We start from the raw sequence: 13,235 nt of genomic DNA on the forward strand, positions 1-13,235 counted from the left end.
CTGCAATAAGCCTCCTTGTACATACATCCTTCTAACTGGATATTTTATTTTGATGGAATAGATTCCCAGGAGGGGGATTGCTCAATTGAAGAGCCTATGTATTTTTTATTTTAGTCAATGTTGCCAGATTGCTTTCCAAAAGTGCTGTAACACTTTGCGTTTTCTCCAACAATTCATGAGCTCTTTCCTACTGTTTCCCAGCATCCATTCCAGCAACAGGTGTTAGCATTATTTTTAATTTTTGCCTCTCTAGTAGGGGCAAAGTGAAATCTCAGTTAGTGTCCTATACAATGGTGAGTTTGTGCATATTGTTGTATGCTTGTTAGCCATTTAGATTTGTGCGATGTCTTGCTTATTTTTATCCTTTGCCTAACTCCTTGTTCATTGCTTATCAGTTTGTAACAGCTCTTTGCATATATAGATATTAACATTTTGTTTGATATCTGTGTTGCAAATATTTTTATGCTTAAATCTTTTGTTTTTATATCAATGTTGTGAATATCTATTGCCAGAAAAGTAATTTTTGTGTAGTAAAATATGTCTTTCTTTAAAAATATGACTCTCTTGGTGTTTTTAAAAAATACGCTGAGATCACCCTTGTCATTTCCTGCATTTTCTTCCAAGATATTTATTATTTTAGTGCTGGGGGCTGTTAACTGTTTAATCCATCTGGGGGTTTATTTACGTGTGTGATTGTAAGAGGAGGTTTCAACTTTTTTACAAAAGCTAGCTGGTTGTGCTGGCAATGATTAATAAAACAGTTGCTCCTTTTCCAGCAGAATTGAAATACCATCTCTGCCACGTGTTACATTCTCATGAATACTTTGATCTAGTTCTGAGCTGTCTGTTCTGTTCCACTGATCTGTGTATCGCTTCCTCACCAGCACCATTCAGATTTGATTATAGGGGCCTTAATATGTTCTGATCTCTAATAAGCCAAGTTCTTCCCCCATATTCTTCTCTTTCGCAGGATCTGGTTGTTCCTGGCTCTGCATTCTTCTACATGAACTTTGAGCTGGTTTTATTCAATGGTGTCTTATATCACCCCTGGATCCCAGTGCCTGAGATGGGGCCAGACATTCAACAGAGGAGCAGGAGATGTTTGTTGAATCTTGTTGATGCTGTCATACCTCCCCAGTGCCTCCTATCCCCCCACCCCCAGGACTATTGGATGTTAAATAGGATTCAAACCAAAGATAATATGTAAGTGTGTACATAGCAGACAAATGTAACTGAATGGAGGAAGCTTCAGAGGCCTTTAAAGCAAAGAGAGAAGTCGCTCCTGTATTCAACACATGTTTCTTGAGCATCTGCCGTATGCTAGACCTTATTCTTGGGCCTGGGGATATAGCAGAGGCCAAGGGAGACAAAAGTTCAATTTCAAGGTGTGACAATGGTAATGTGTTAATTCTTTTTAGGTGAGATAATGATATTGTGGTTATGTTTAAAATAAAGAACGCTCAGCCAAGTGCGGTGACTTAATGCCTGTAATCTCAGCAGTTTGGGAGACCAAGGCCAGAGGATTGCCTGAGCCCAGGAGTTCAAGGCCAGCCTGGGCAATACAGTGAGACCCCATCTCTGCAAAAATTACAAAAAAAATTAGCTGGGCACGGTAGCATGTACCTCTAGTCCCCGCTACTTGGGAGGCTGAGGCAGGCGGATCTCTTCATCCCAGGAGTTTGAGGCTGCAGTGAGCTGTGATCATGCCCCTGTACTCCAGCCTGGGCAATAGAGTGAGAGCCTGTCTCTAAAGAATAAATAAAATAAAATAAAAAATCTTTACCTTTTAGAGATACTTCCTGAAATATTTACAGGTCACATTTTGTAAAGTCTGTAATTTGTTTCTAAATAACCTAAAGTTGGGGGAAATGGATGAAAATACAGATGAAACACAATTGACCATAAGTTGGCAATTATGGAAACTCAGCAATAGGGATTTATTATACAGGTGAGTACCCCTTAAACAAAAAATGCCTGGGACCAGAAGTGTTTGAAATTCAGAGTTTTCGGATTTTGGAATATTTGCATATCATAATGAGGTATCTTGGGGATGGGATCAAAACATGAACTCAAAACATGAAAATCATTTGTGTTTCATATGTACCTTATAGACATAGCCCAAAGGTGATGTTAGGCAATATTTTAAATAATTTCGTGCATGAAACAAAGTTCATGTATTTTGAGGTCAGGTGTGGAATTTTCCACTTGCGGCGTCCTGTTGGTGCTCAAAAAGTTTTGGAGTTTGGAATATTCTGGATTTCAGATTTTCAGATCAAGAATGCTCCACATGTACTGTTTTCTCTACTTCTGTCTGTACTGGAAATATTCCATGATAAAAAAAGTTTTAGAAATGCATACAGAGCTTATTATGTTCCAGGCATTGTTCTAAGTGCCTTACGTCCGTTCATTCATCAAATCTTCAAAATGGCCCTAGGAGGAGGGTATCATCATCCCAGTCTTACAGATGAGAAAAGTGAGGCCCCATGAGATCCAGTCACTTGCCCAGGGTTAGTCTCAGTGAGTGAGTGAGAGAGCTCCCTGGCCCCACGGCCTTCCTCTCAAACACCATGTCCTGCTGTCTTTCCCATCTCCTACTTATTCTAGTGAGCCTGCAAATGGACAGCTAAATGAGATGGGATTCTTTTTTTTTTTTTTTTTTTTTTTAGATGGAGTCTCGCTCTGTTGCCCAGGCTGGAGTGCAGTGGCCCCATCTCGGCTCACTGCAACCTCCGCTTCCCGGGTTCAAGTGATTCTGCTGCCTCAGCCTCCCGAGTAGCTGGGACTACGGGCGCAGGCCACCATACCCGGCTAAATTTTTGTATTTTGGTAGAGACGGGATTTCACTGTGTTAACCAGGATGGTCTTGATCTCCTGACCTCGTGAACCGCCCGCCTCAGCCTCCCAAAGTGCTGGGATTACAGGCATGAGTCACCACGCCCTGTCAAGATGGGATTCTTTCATAAAGCAGGAAGGACTATAAAAGATACAGAAGGTACAAAACAGGGAGAGAGAAAGGCTGGTAGTGGGAGAAGGTGAGACTGAGAGTGAAGAGATGGTGTCCTCTTTTGGGGGAGGTGATCGGAGAAGGCCCCTCCAAGGAGCTGAGACCTGCACGGACATATGGGAAAGATGTTCAGACGGAGAGGCTGGCCAGTGCTGTCGCTGAGCTTGAACCAGAAAGGATCACAGTGGGCAAGGGTGAAACCTGTTTGGGCACAGCAGCAGGCCCCAGATCTCACTGCAGGCTGTTATGAGGTGTTTTTAGGTTCAAAAAAAGTGAACTGAGCCATCTCAGTAAGATCATAATGATTTATTGGATTTATAAGCTCTATGATCATTTAAATACATTTACCTACATTTTGTGGTGCTAAATTCATCTATAACAGAGGAGTAATTTAATTCTGAAGCCAAATTAACTGCTCTTTGCCTTCTCGCAAAGTCACCCACTCTTGATTTTTTTTTGCATAACTTAATTCAATTTTTCTGCCTTGCTACATTTTCTTCAGCTCCTACACATTTTTTGGGAGGTGGTTATAATGTTATTATCTTATTATTAGTCACTAACCAGGAATAATTCACTTTTCCAATTGATCTATGCTGCTTATAAAATACCACATCAACTGGAAGCACAGTCTGGTTAGTGAGTTCTGAGAGCCAGTTTAGACAGATCACTGTGTGTGGGACAGGCTGGGCCCAGGTGATGATGACCTCTGATGAGCTGAATTTACCTGTGGTCAAATGGTCCAGGTGTCGGAAGAGTATCCACAAGCCAGATTCTCAAGGGTGCGGCAGGGGTACCTGATAATGTCCAACTCATGTTGTGTGCTGAATATTTTACACAGTTCCTGCTAGTTTGCATTTGTCCTAAATAAATTTCTGACAATGTCAAGTTCAATGGATTCTCTAGATAAAATGTCCCTGAGCACCATGTTTCCCTTGAAAAGATGGCTGGCTACACATGCACATCTGTAGTGTAGCCTTCACACAAACCACACTTATTTGGGTAAAGTAGAAGTGTGTATGTGCGGGTCAATAGATCCTTCTGCCATTGTGACTTAAGCCTGGGGAGTGCTAATTGTGCATGAATGGGGTTTGGGGGCATAAACAATTGCTTGGTTCACGTTATGGTAGTATCAGCCCTGAAGCTGTGTATTGGGAGAAGAGAATGAGGACGGAGCATTAGGTGAACAAAAAGGAGAGGCTATAAACTGAAGCTTAATCTTTGGGTAAGAGCAAGTCAAATTTATTCATGAATGGCTGTTCCTGGCCTTTGCTTTCCTGCTGTCATCTAATCAGGTTTTCCTGATTCTTGACGAGTTTTTTGAGAACTTAGGGATACAGAATCAAAAAGAAAGGGGGAGAAAGAAATGGGCAAGAAACACTCTACTTAGGGTTCAGGAGAAGGTTTTCAGGGTGTTGGAAGAAAGGGTGGGAGAACCATAGGGGCGACGAGGGAGGCAAGTGGGAATAGAAATTTTAAAAGATATCGCTACAGATAATCTCCAATCCGTAGAGTAACCTGGTGGGCTTTGCATGTGGCTTTGACCAGTCATTGGCCCTTCTGGGTCTCCTCATCTCCCTATCTCTCAGAACTTGGACCCCAGGAAGCCAAAGGGCCTTTGTAGTGCTCACATTCAGATGTCGAATGGCATCCTCAAACTATGCTTGGTCCAGGGCTCTGGAGAGATCTGGATTCCTATTGACTCAGAAAATTACTCAGTATTATTTTATCTGGAGTAAGCCTCATCCCTCTTCTGCGCCTTGATTACTCTATTGGCTCAGCAAGGACACGGAAAGAAACACAGGGAACTCACAACGTGATATTCTCGAAGTTGGGTTTCTTTTTTTCTTTTTTGAGACAGAGTCTTGCTTTGCCTCCCAGACTGGAGTGCAGTGGCGAGGTCATGGCTAACTGCAGCCTCAACCTTCCAGTCTCGAGTGGATCCTCAACCTACCAACTAGCTGGAACTACAGGCACATGCCAGCATGCTCGGCTCATTTTTAATTTTTTTTAATTTTTTTTTTTTTTTTTTTGAGACAGGGTTTTGCCATGTTGCCCAGGCTAGTCTCAAACTCCTGGGCTCGGGCGATCCTCCCACCTCGGCCTCCTGAAATGCTGGGATTACAGGCATGAGCCACCCTGCTTGGCCCAAAGTTATTTTAATAAAGGAATTCCATGGTGCAGGGTAGACAGCTTCCTTCCATCTCTCGTATGTAAACTACCTCCTTTTCTTGCTCTCCTTTTCCGCTGAACCATTGTCTCCTTCTCTCCTCCTCAGGAGGCTGGATGGGGACACATTCCATGAGCGACATCTTACCAGAGGGTGGCCATGAGCTTCATCACGTTCCGCAACTGTTAATGACCCACTGGCGCTGGCCCTGCTACCCTCTGCACTCCTCTCTCTGTGCCCCTTCTCTGGGAAGAGTCCTTGAAGCTCTGCTGAGAACGAAACCTCTTATTTCAGCTCATGTCAATCTTGGGATTTTCCCACCATGTTCGGATTCTGGCTTGGAGGTGCTATCTGCTGTTGACTTGGGACGTAAACCAAGCCGTTATTTGCCTCTTTTGGTTAGTTATGTTAACAAGCTTTCGGGACTTGTTCTTTAAGATTCCCAACTCCTATCGTATGATGATAGGTGCTGGAACCAGACTGGTTGGGTTCAAACTTTTGCTGTCGCTAACTGGCTTTGTGAACACATGTCAGTTACTAAATCTCCTCATGCCTCAGGTTTAAAAATATGTAAACAAGGAGTTCTAGTAGCACCTGTGGGCCTTAGTCAGTTATTGCTACAGAACAAACCACCCCCAGACTTAGTAACATCAACAACTACTACTGTTTTTTTCATTCATGCATCTGGAGAGAGGCTGGGGAGGAGGAGGCTTGGGTTTGGCTTATCTAGGCAGGGTTTGCTAGGCTTGGCTCTGAGCTATGGATTAAGCACAGGTCTTCTCCATTTGTCTTTCATCTTCTTTGGGCCACTGGCTACATAAGGCATGTTCTCATGGCAAAGAGGAGAATTAAAGGGAAGTCCTTTTGGCCGAAGCAGGTGAATGGGAGAGAGAAGCGTACGCCCCTAGGGAGAGACAGAGGGGAGTGAATTTTTGTTGAACAATTATCCTAACTACCACATTGTTGTGATAGCTAAATGATTTAATAACTTTAACAGGCTAGTAACAGTACCTGGCATGGTGTAAGCATTCAATAAATAACAAACATTGGTAGGGATAATATCAGTACTAGTGGTAATATGAATATTGGCATTTTAATAGTATATGCACACCTCAGGTACTCTTTTCAAAATATACATTCACACTAAAGTGTAAATGTCTGCTAGTATAACACAGACCTCAAATGTGTATGTTTAACAGAAGCAGTTAAGCCAAAGAGGTGAATGCATGAGGGTAGATTTTGGAGACTCAGCAAAATCTAATGACGAAGAAAGGGGATTCTGGAGTAAGCCAAATTTGGATCAAAATGCAAACTCTGCCACTTTTTTTGCTGAGTGACCATAGGCCAGTTTTTCACCCTCTCGGTGCCTCATAGGGTAGTGGGAATTTGATAAGCTGTTGTAAGCAAAGCAAGTCAGAAAGCACCTGGCCCGTAGCAAAGCCAATAAACACCCCTGGGTAAAAAGGTCTGGCGTGGAGGGAGGAGGCAGCAGAAGCCTCTCATAGAACCCCAAACCTTGCCGGCAGGTGGTGAGCTCACCTCTGCCCATGGGTCTTTCCAGTAAAGGTTTATTAAGCACCTACTATGAGCAGGCATATGCTATGGAACCACAGATTCACTTCTGCTCAATCCACTCATTTCCACAGTTCACTTGCCTCATGGTAAATCTGGCGGCAAGTGAGTTCCACTGGATCTTAGATACAGTTATTAAAATTAAAATTAAAATGGCCACACGAGGGTTCTGTGGCAAAGCAAGTTTAAGAACCTGCACGAAACAGCTGAACAGGCTCTATGGCTGCGGGACTTCGAGCCTTGCCTCAGCTCCTGTGCCTGATACTCTCCCAGAGAGCGATGCGGAAGGCAGGCATCCAGACTTAAGTGACCACAGAACCCAAAAATCTGGAACCTGACTTTGGGAAACAGTGCTCTAATTTCTTAGCATCTCTCCACCCCCACCCCTCCTTGCACTGTTACCTGCAGGCATTCCTTCCCACCTTGCTGGTCCCCGTAGCCCCATTCCTAGTCTCTCCCCTCCCTCGGGAAGAGCAGTAAGCTTTCCAAGCTTGCATCCTTCACCCGGGCGGCACAGTGTCCCCCACACAGGATGAGGGGCTCTGTGCCTGCTATTTGCTGGTTTCTTTCTTGGGATGTCTTCTTCCTCCCCTGCCTGGCGAATCCTGTTCATCCTCCATGTCTCTGCCCCTCCAGGCACCCTCCTGCTGTCCCGGTCTGGGATCAAAGCCCCTTTTCAGATACTCTTGGCCTCCACAGTGTTGCAGTCTCATACCTAATTACTGGCTGGCATCTGTGAGCTTCCTGCTGTCTCCTTCCCCTCCTATTTTGACTGCCTTGAGGTGGGGGCAGCAGTGCAGCCCTGTGGTTAAGCTTTTTATTTTATTTTATTTTATTTTTACAGAATCTTGCTCTGTCGCCCAGGCTGGAGTGCAGTGATGCCATCTCGGCTCACTGCAACCTCCACCTCCAGGATTCAAGCGATTCTCCTGCCTCAGCCTCCTAAGTAGCTGGGGTTACAGGTGTGCATCACCACGCCTGGCTAATTGTTTTGTATTTTTAGTAGAGACGGGGTTTCGCCATGTTGGTCAGCCTGGTTCCGAACTCCTGACCTCGTGATCCACCCGCCTCAGCCTCCCAAAGTGCTGGGGTTACAGGCTTGAGCCACTGAGCCCGGTCAACCCCATGGTTAAGCTTACATGACTGTAGGGGGCTTTAGATCCTGTGTGACTCTGGGCACCTGCCTGTACTTCAGTGTCCTGCTCTGTGAAATGAGAATAACAATTGTAGCGCCTCATAGGATGTCATGTGGAGGGAGAAGCAGCCTTTCTCTCCATTTCCTGCTTTCCTTATGTGGGGAGGTAGCAGAATGAAATGGAAGGGGCTCAGACCTGGAGCCTGGGTTTGAATGCCGTTGTGAGACAAAGGGCGAATGACTTCACCCCCTGAAACCTCTGCTTCCTTCTCCAAACTATGGAATGCTTCCATTTCCATTTCTATTGCATGGGGTTGAACTAATAATCTGAGGCTATGCATCTATAGGAGCTGACAGAGTAGGTGCTTAATAAATATTTGGAAAGAAATATATAGACTGGCACTCAGCACCACAGACCTGTGACATGCAACCCGCTGGGCTCCCTGAAAGCCTTAGTGAGGAGGCATTTAGAGGACAGGTGAGTCTATTGCTTCATTTCATAGATGAGGAAACTGACGCCCAGAGATGACCAGGACTCACCCAAGGGTACACAGCAAGTAGGGGTTAGTAGATCTTAGATAAGAGCCCAGGTCTTCCTGACTTTCAGTCCAGGGAGATTTCAGACCCTCTAGATGGAACTCAAGACATCTTGGGTTTGGAGAGCCTACAGGGATAGTAAACCACAAAAAAGGCCAGGCACAGTGGCACATGCCTGCAATCCCAGCACTTTGGGAGGCTGAGGCAGGAGGATCACTTGAGCCAAGAGTTGGAGGCCAGCTTAGGCAACAATGCGAGACCCCCATCTCTACAAAAAAAATGAAAAACAAATTACCTGGGTGCGGTAGTGTGTGCACGTAGTTCCAGCTACTTGAGAGGCTGAGGCAGGAGGATCCCTTGAGCCCAGGGATATGAGGCTGTAGCGAGCGATGATTGCATCACTGCAATCCAGCCTGGGCAACAGAGCGAGATCTTGTTTCAGTCAATTAATCAATCAATAGATAAAACCACACAGATAGCAAAAGAATGGGAGTGTAACTATTTCTGACAGTGCCTTACACTAACTGGCTTTAGTTTTAAAATGATCAAATACATTCTTTTTTCCTTTTGAGACAGGGTCTCACTCTGTCACCCAGGCTGGAGTGCAATGGTGTGATCATGGCTCACTGCAGCCTCAACCTCCCAGGCTCCAGTGATCCTCCCACCTCAGCCTCCCAAGTAGCTAGGACTACAGGCGTGCGCCACTACACCTGGCTAATTGATTTTTATTTTTGTAGAGATGGTGGTCTTGCTAATGCTGCCCAGGTTGGTCCCGAACTCCCGGCCTCAAGTGATCCTCCTTCCTCAGTCTCGCAAAGTGCTGAAATTACAGGTGTGAGCCACCATGCCTGGCCTAATTTCTTCAGTGTTTCAGTTGTCTTGAGATCTGCAGTATCCCCTTTGCTTTCAGCTTAGCCTGAGCATGATTTGAGGGTCACTTACCTCTAGATGCAAGTGTCCGGCAGGCACCCCCCTATCCTGTGGCACAGTCCAGTGCGGACAGCTCTTTTGGGCTTGGGCCTGTTCCTCTTGGCCAGGTGTGGTGGTGAAGGGAGATGTAGAGAAGCCATATTCCCTGGACCCTTCTCTGGATGGGGCACAATGCTCTGTGCTTGCCCCCACACCAGCTAGAGGTTAAGAGGGCTCCCTTGGGGTCTGAGTCCCAGGATCACCATGCACCAAGCCATATGACCTTGGGAAAGCCACCTGCTCCCAGGCCTCAGTTTGCTCATCTGTCAAATGGAAGGGATGCTGGCATTTCCGTCAGTGGTGTTGTGGGGATAGGATAGAAGGAGATAAGGCAGTTGGGGCGCTTCGCAGAGCACATGGTAATCAGAGTCATCAGTATTGTTTCCTTTAATTGCAACTCCTAAAATCAGGATCCAAGGGACCTCAAAGACACACCCAAGGTCTTTGGCCTCAAACTGGGAACGGTTGTGTTACCCCTTTCTCTCACTCTCGTGGGCCTCATGGCTCATCTCCATGCTGGGGCATTCTCTGGGCATTGCGAAAGGCACAGCGTTACTCCCTGGCATTTGCAAAAGCACCTGGCATGGGTGTGGCGTTTCACTGTGCATAAGCCCCTTCCTCTGCCCAGTCCCTACCTACCCCTCACATACCTCTAGCACTTTACAGTTTGTACTCATACAGCATCTGCCAGGCTTAGGATGCCGACCCTTGGTTTATAGAGCACACAGAGGCCCGGAGAGCCACAGGGAGCCCAGGGAGCCATGCGGGCCCCAGGCTTTGCCTCTGGGCAGCCCCACGGGCGGTGGTGCAGTTCTGGCTGGGCTCCAGTCCCCTCGGGCTCTACCTCCTTGTGCTCCCTCTGTGTCCTGCGGAAGATGAAGTCTTCCTGAGCGAGGCTCGGGAACGCTGCCACTGTTCAATGAGCTAATGGTGAAATTGGAAACTCAAGGGCTGGAGGCAGAGAATAAAAAAAAAGACAAGCTTTGATTCACGGGCAGCAGGATGAGTGAATGGGGAAGACTCATCCTGCGGTCATCAGAGGAAATGCCTGGGTGGCACGTCCTTCGTCCTTCTAGCAAAGTCTGTCCTGGAGAGGGGAAGGTCATGCAGGTGGCAAGCTCAGTGCCTGGTGGCAGCCGAAACCGGGACGGGGAGGCGAGGGAGTGGGCTTGGGGCAGACAGACCTGGGCTCCAATCCCAGCACTGCTGCAATAGCAACCGTGCCCCCCTCACCTGGGAAGCAGGGTGATGGTGTGTGTTACCGCAGGGGTCCCCTAAGTAGAGTAAGTTAGCTGGTAGAAGCCGGGCACAAAATAGATGTTCACAAAATAAAAACCCCTGGAAGCTTCTCTAGTAGACCAAAGTGGAGACAATCTATTGTCTCCTTAGAAGAGGGGTGAAAATCTATCAGCTGCCGCCTCCGGTCCTGAGTGAGTGATTGAGCCATTTCGACAGCCCAGGTCTGATTTCTGGTGTGAGGTAGCCAGCTGGAGTCAAGAGAAGGTTACTAGAGGTAATCACTCACATTACCTTTAGAATGAGCCATTGGGCCCGAGAGAGAGAGGGAAAGGGTAACACAACCGTTCCCAGTCTGAGGTCAAAGACCCTGGGTGTGTCTTTGATGTCCCTTGGATCCCTGGTTTGAGGAGTTGCAATTAAAGGAAACAATACTGATGACTGTGATTACCATGTGCTCTGCTTTGGTTTTAAAACGGTCAAATACATTCTTTTTTCCTTTTGAGACAGGGTCTCACTCTGTCACCCAGGCTGGAGTGCAAAGGTACGATTATAGCTCACTGCAGCCTCAACCTCCCAGGCTCCAGAGATCCTCCCACCTCAGCCTCCCAAGTAGCTAGGACTACAGGTATGCGCCACTACACCTGACTAATTGATTTTTATTTCTGTAGAGATGGGGGTCTTGCTAAGGCTGTCGAGGTTGGTCTTGAACTCCTGGCCTCAAGTGATCCTCCTGCCTCGGCCTCACAATGCTTTATCTCCTTCTATCCTATCCCTGAAACACCACTGACAGAAATGCCAGCATCCCTTCCATTTGACAGATGAGCAAACTGAGGCCTGGGAGCAGGTGGCTTTCCCAAAGTCACATGGCTTGAGGCATGGTGATCCTGGGACTCAGACCCCAAGGGAGCACCCTTAGTCTCTAGGTAATCACACACATGTCTAGCAGGTTACCATGTGTATTCTCGCATAGTCTCTCTCATTTCTTCACATGGACTCGTTGAGCTGGGTGTTATGATCGCTGCAGGTGAGGTCGCTGGGATCTGTGGGGCAGAGACTTGTCCCAGGTCACACAGCTTGCAGATGATATAGCACTTGGCCTCCAGTCTGGAGCTCCTGCCTCCAGTTCCTTGGTGCCTTCTCATACTGCATCTTAATTTGGGAGGAAACGGAGTCGCCTGGGAGAAGGGGAGGAATGAAATTAGAATGTTAGCAGGAGAATGTTATTGTGCCTTGAACAGTTTTAGAAATTCCTCCAGATCCTTCAGACCAGTGAACTCACCTGCAGACACACTTTGTGATAGAAAGGCAATAGGCTGCAGCGAGAAAGTCTCCGACTCGCCTGTTTTTTTGTTTAAACTTCAGATTCTCAAATTAATAGAGCTTCCTCCGTGTGCTGGGAGGACACCAAGCAAGCTTCCCAGCCTGGAACTGGGAGATAATAGTAATTAATGGAGCCAGTTTGTGTGAGGAACCTCAGCTTGTGAGGTAAATAGGAAAAGATTCTGTTCTGTTTTTTTTTTTTCCCTAATAACTGATCCCCTGTGCTCTGTTGAGCTTCGTTTTTCTTGCTGGGTAGCTGGTTTCCTCTAGGACACCTCATTCGATAACTTTCCAGTCACTTTTAGTTATTAAAAAAAAAATCTTGTTTTGTTGTAAGACTCAATCCTGTTCATTTCGAAATGGCAATCTCATATGAAACTGGGTGCTTCCCTTTGGAGTATGTGTGTGTGTCTGTGCCTGTGTGGGCATGTTCATGTGTGTATGTGTGTCTGTGTGTGTGTGGGTAGTGTGTGCATGTACATGTGTGCATGCATGTGTATGTGTGTGTGCATGTGTGTGTGAGCAAGTACATATGTGTATGTGTGCCTGTGCATGTGTGGGCAGTGTGTGCATGTACATGTATGCATGCATGTGTATGTGTGTGTGCATGCGTGTGTATGGGCATGTACATATGCATATGTGTACATGTGTTTGTGTGGGCGCATGTGCATGTACATGTGTGCATGCATGTGTATATGTGTATGAATGTGTGTGTATGGGCATGTACATATGTGTATGTGTACATATGTTTGTGTGGGCATGTGTGCATGTACACGTGCTCATGTACACGTGCACATGCATATGTATGTGTGCGCCAGTGTGCATGTGTGCGTACATATGTGTATGTGTGCCTGTGAGGGGGTAGTGTGCGCACATGTGTGCACATATGTATATGTGCGTGTGCACATGTGTGGGCATATTCATATGGGTACGTGTGCCTGTGCGTGTGTGGGTAGTGTGTACATGTACATGTGTGCATGCACGTGTATGTGTGTGTGCATGTGTGCATGTGGGCATGTACGTATGTGTATGTGTGCATGTGCTTGTGTGGGCAGTGTATGCTTATGTACATACATGTGTGGGTAGTGTGTGTACATGTGTGCATGCATGTGTATGTATGTGCATGTGCAGGTACATAGGTGTATGTTTGCATTGCTTGTGTGGCCACTGTGCTTATGTACATGCATGTGTGAGCAGTGTGTGTACATGTGTGCATGCATGAGCACGTACATATGTGTATGTGTGCATGTGCTTGTGTGGGCAGTGTATGCTTATGCACATGCATGTGTGAG

The 13,235-nt window shown here is 46.4% G+C and overlaps 1 long non-coding RNA gene across 4 annotated transcripts in view; it reads left to right on the forward strand.

The window, feature by feature from the left end:
• LOC139358725 (uncharacterized) overlaps positions 1-13,235 on the forward strand; it is a 77,010-nt gene that overhangs the window by 12,363 nt on the left and 51,412 nt on the right. For 2 of the 4 annotated variants that reach the window (XR_011614125.1, XR_011614124.1), the window contains exon 3: positions 971-2,628. This is a non-coding gene — a long non-coding RNA (uncharacterized lncRNA). Of the gene's footprint in view, positions 1-970; positions 2,629-13,235 lie in introns of those variants that run through there. The other 2 variants (XR_011614126.1, XR_011614127.1) reach the window with 1 other exon arrangement.

Source organism: Macaca nemestrina, chromosome 15 (assembly GCF_043159975.1).
Source record: "Macaca nemestrina isolate mMacNem1 chromosome 15, mMacNem.hap1, whole genome shotgun sequence".
In the NCBI taxonomy this organism is placed as follows: Eukaryota; Metazoa; Chordata; class Mammalia; order Primates; family Cercopithecidae; genus Macaca; species Macaca nemestrina.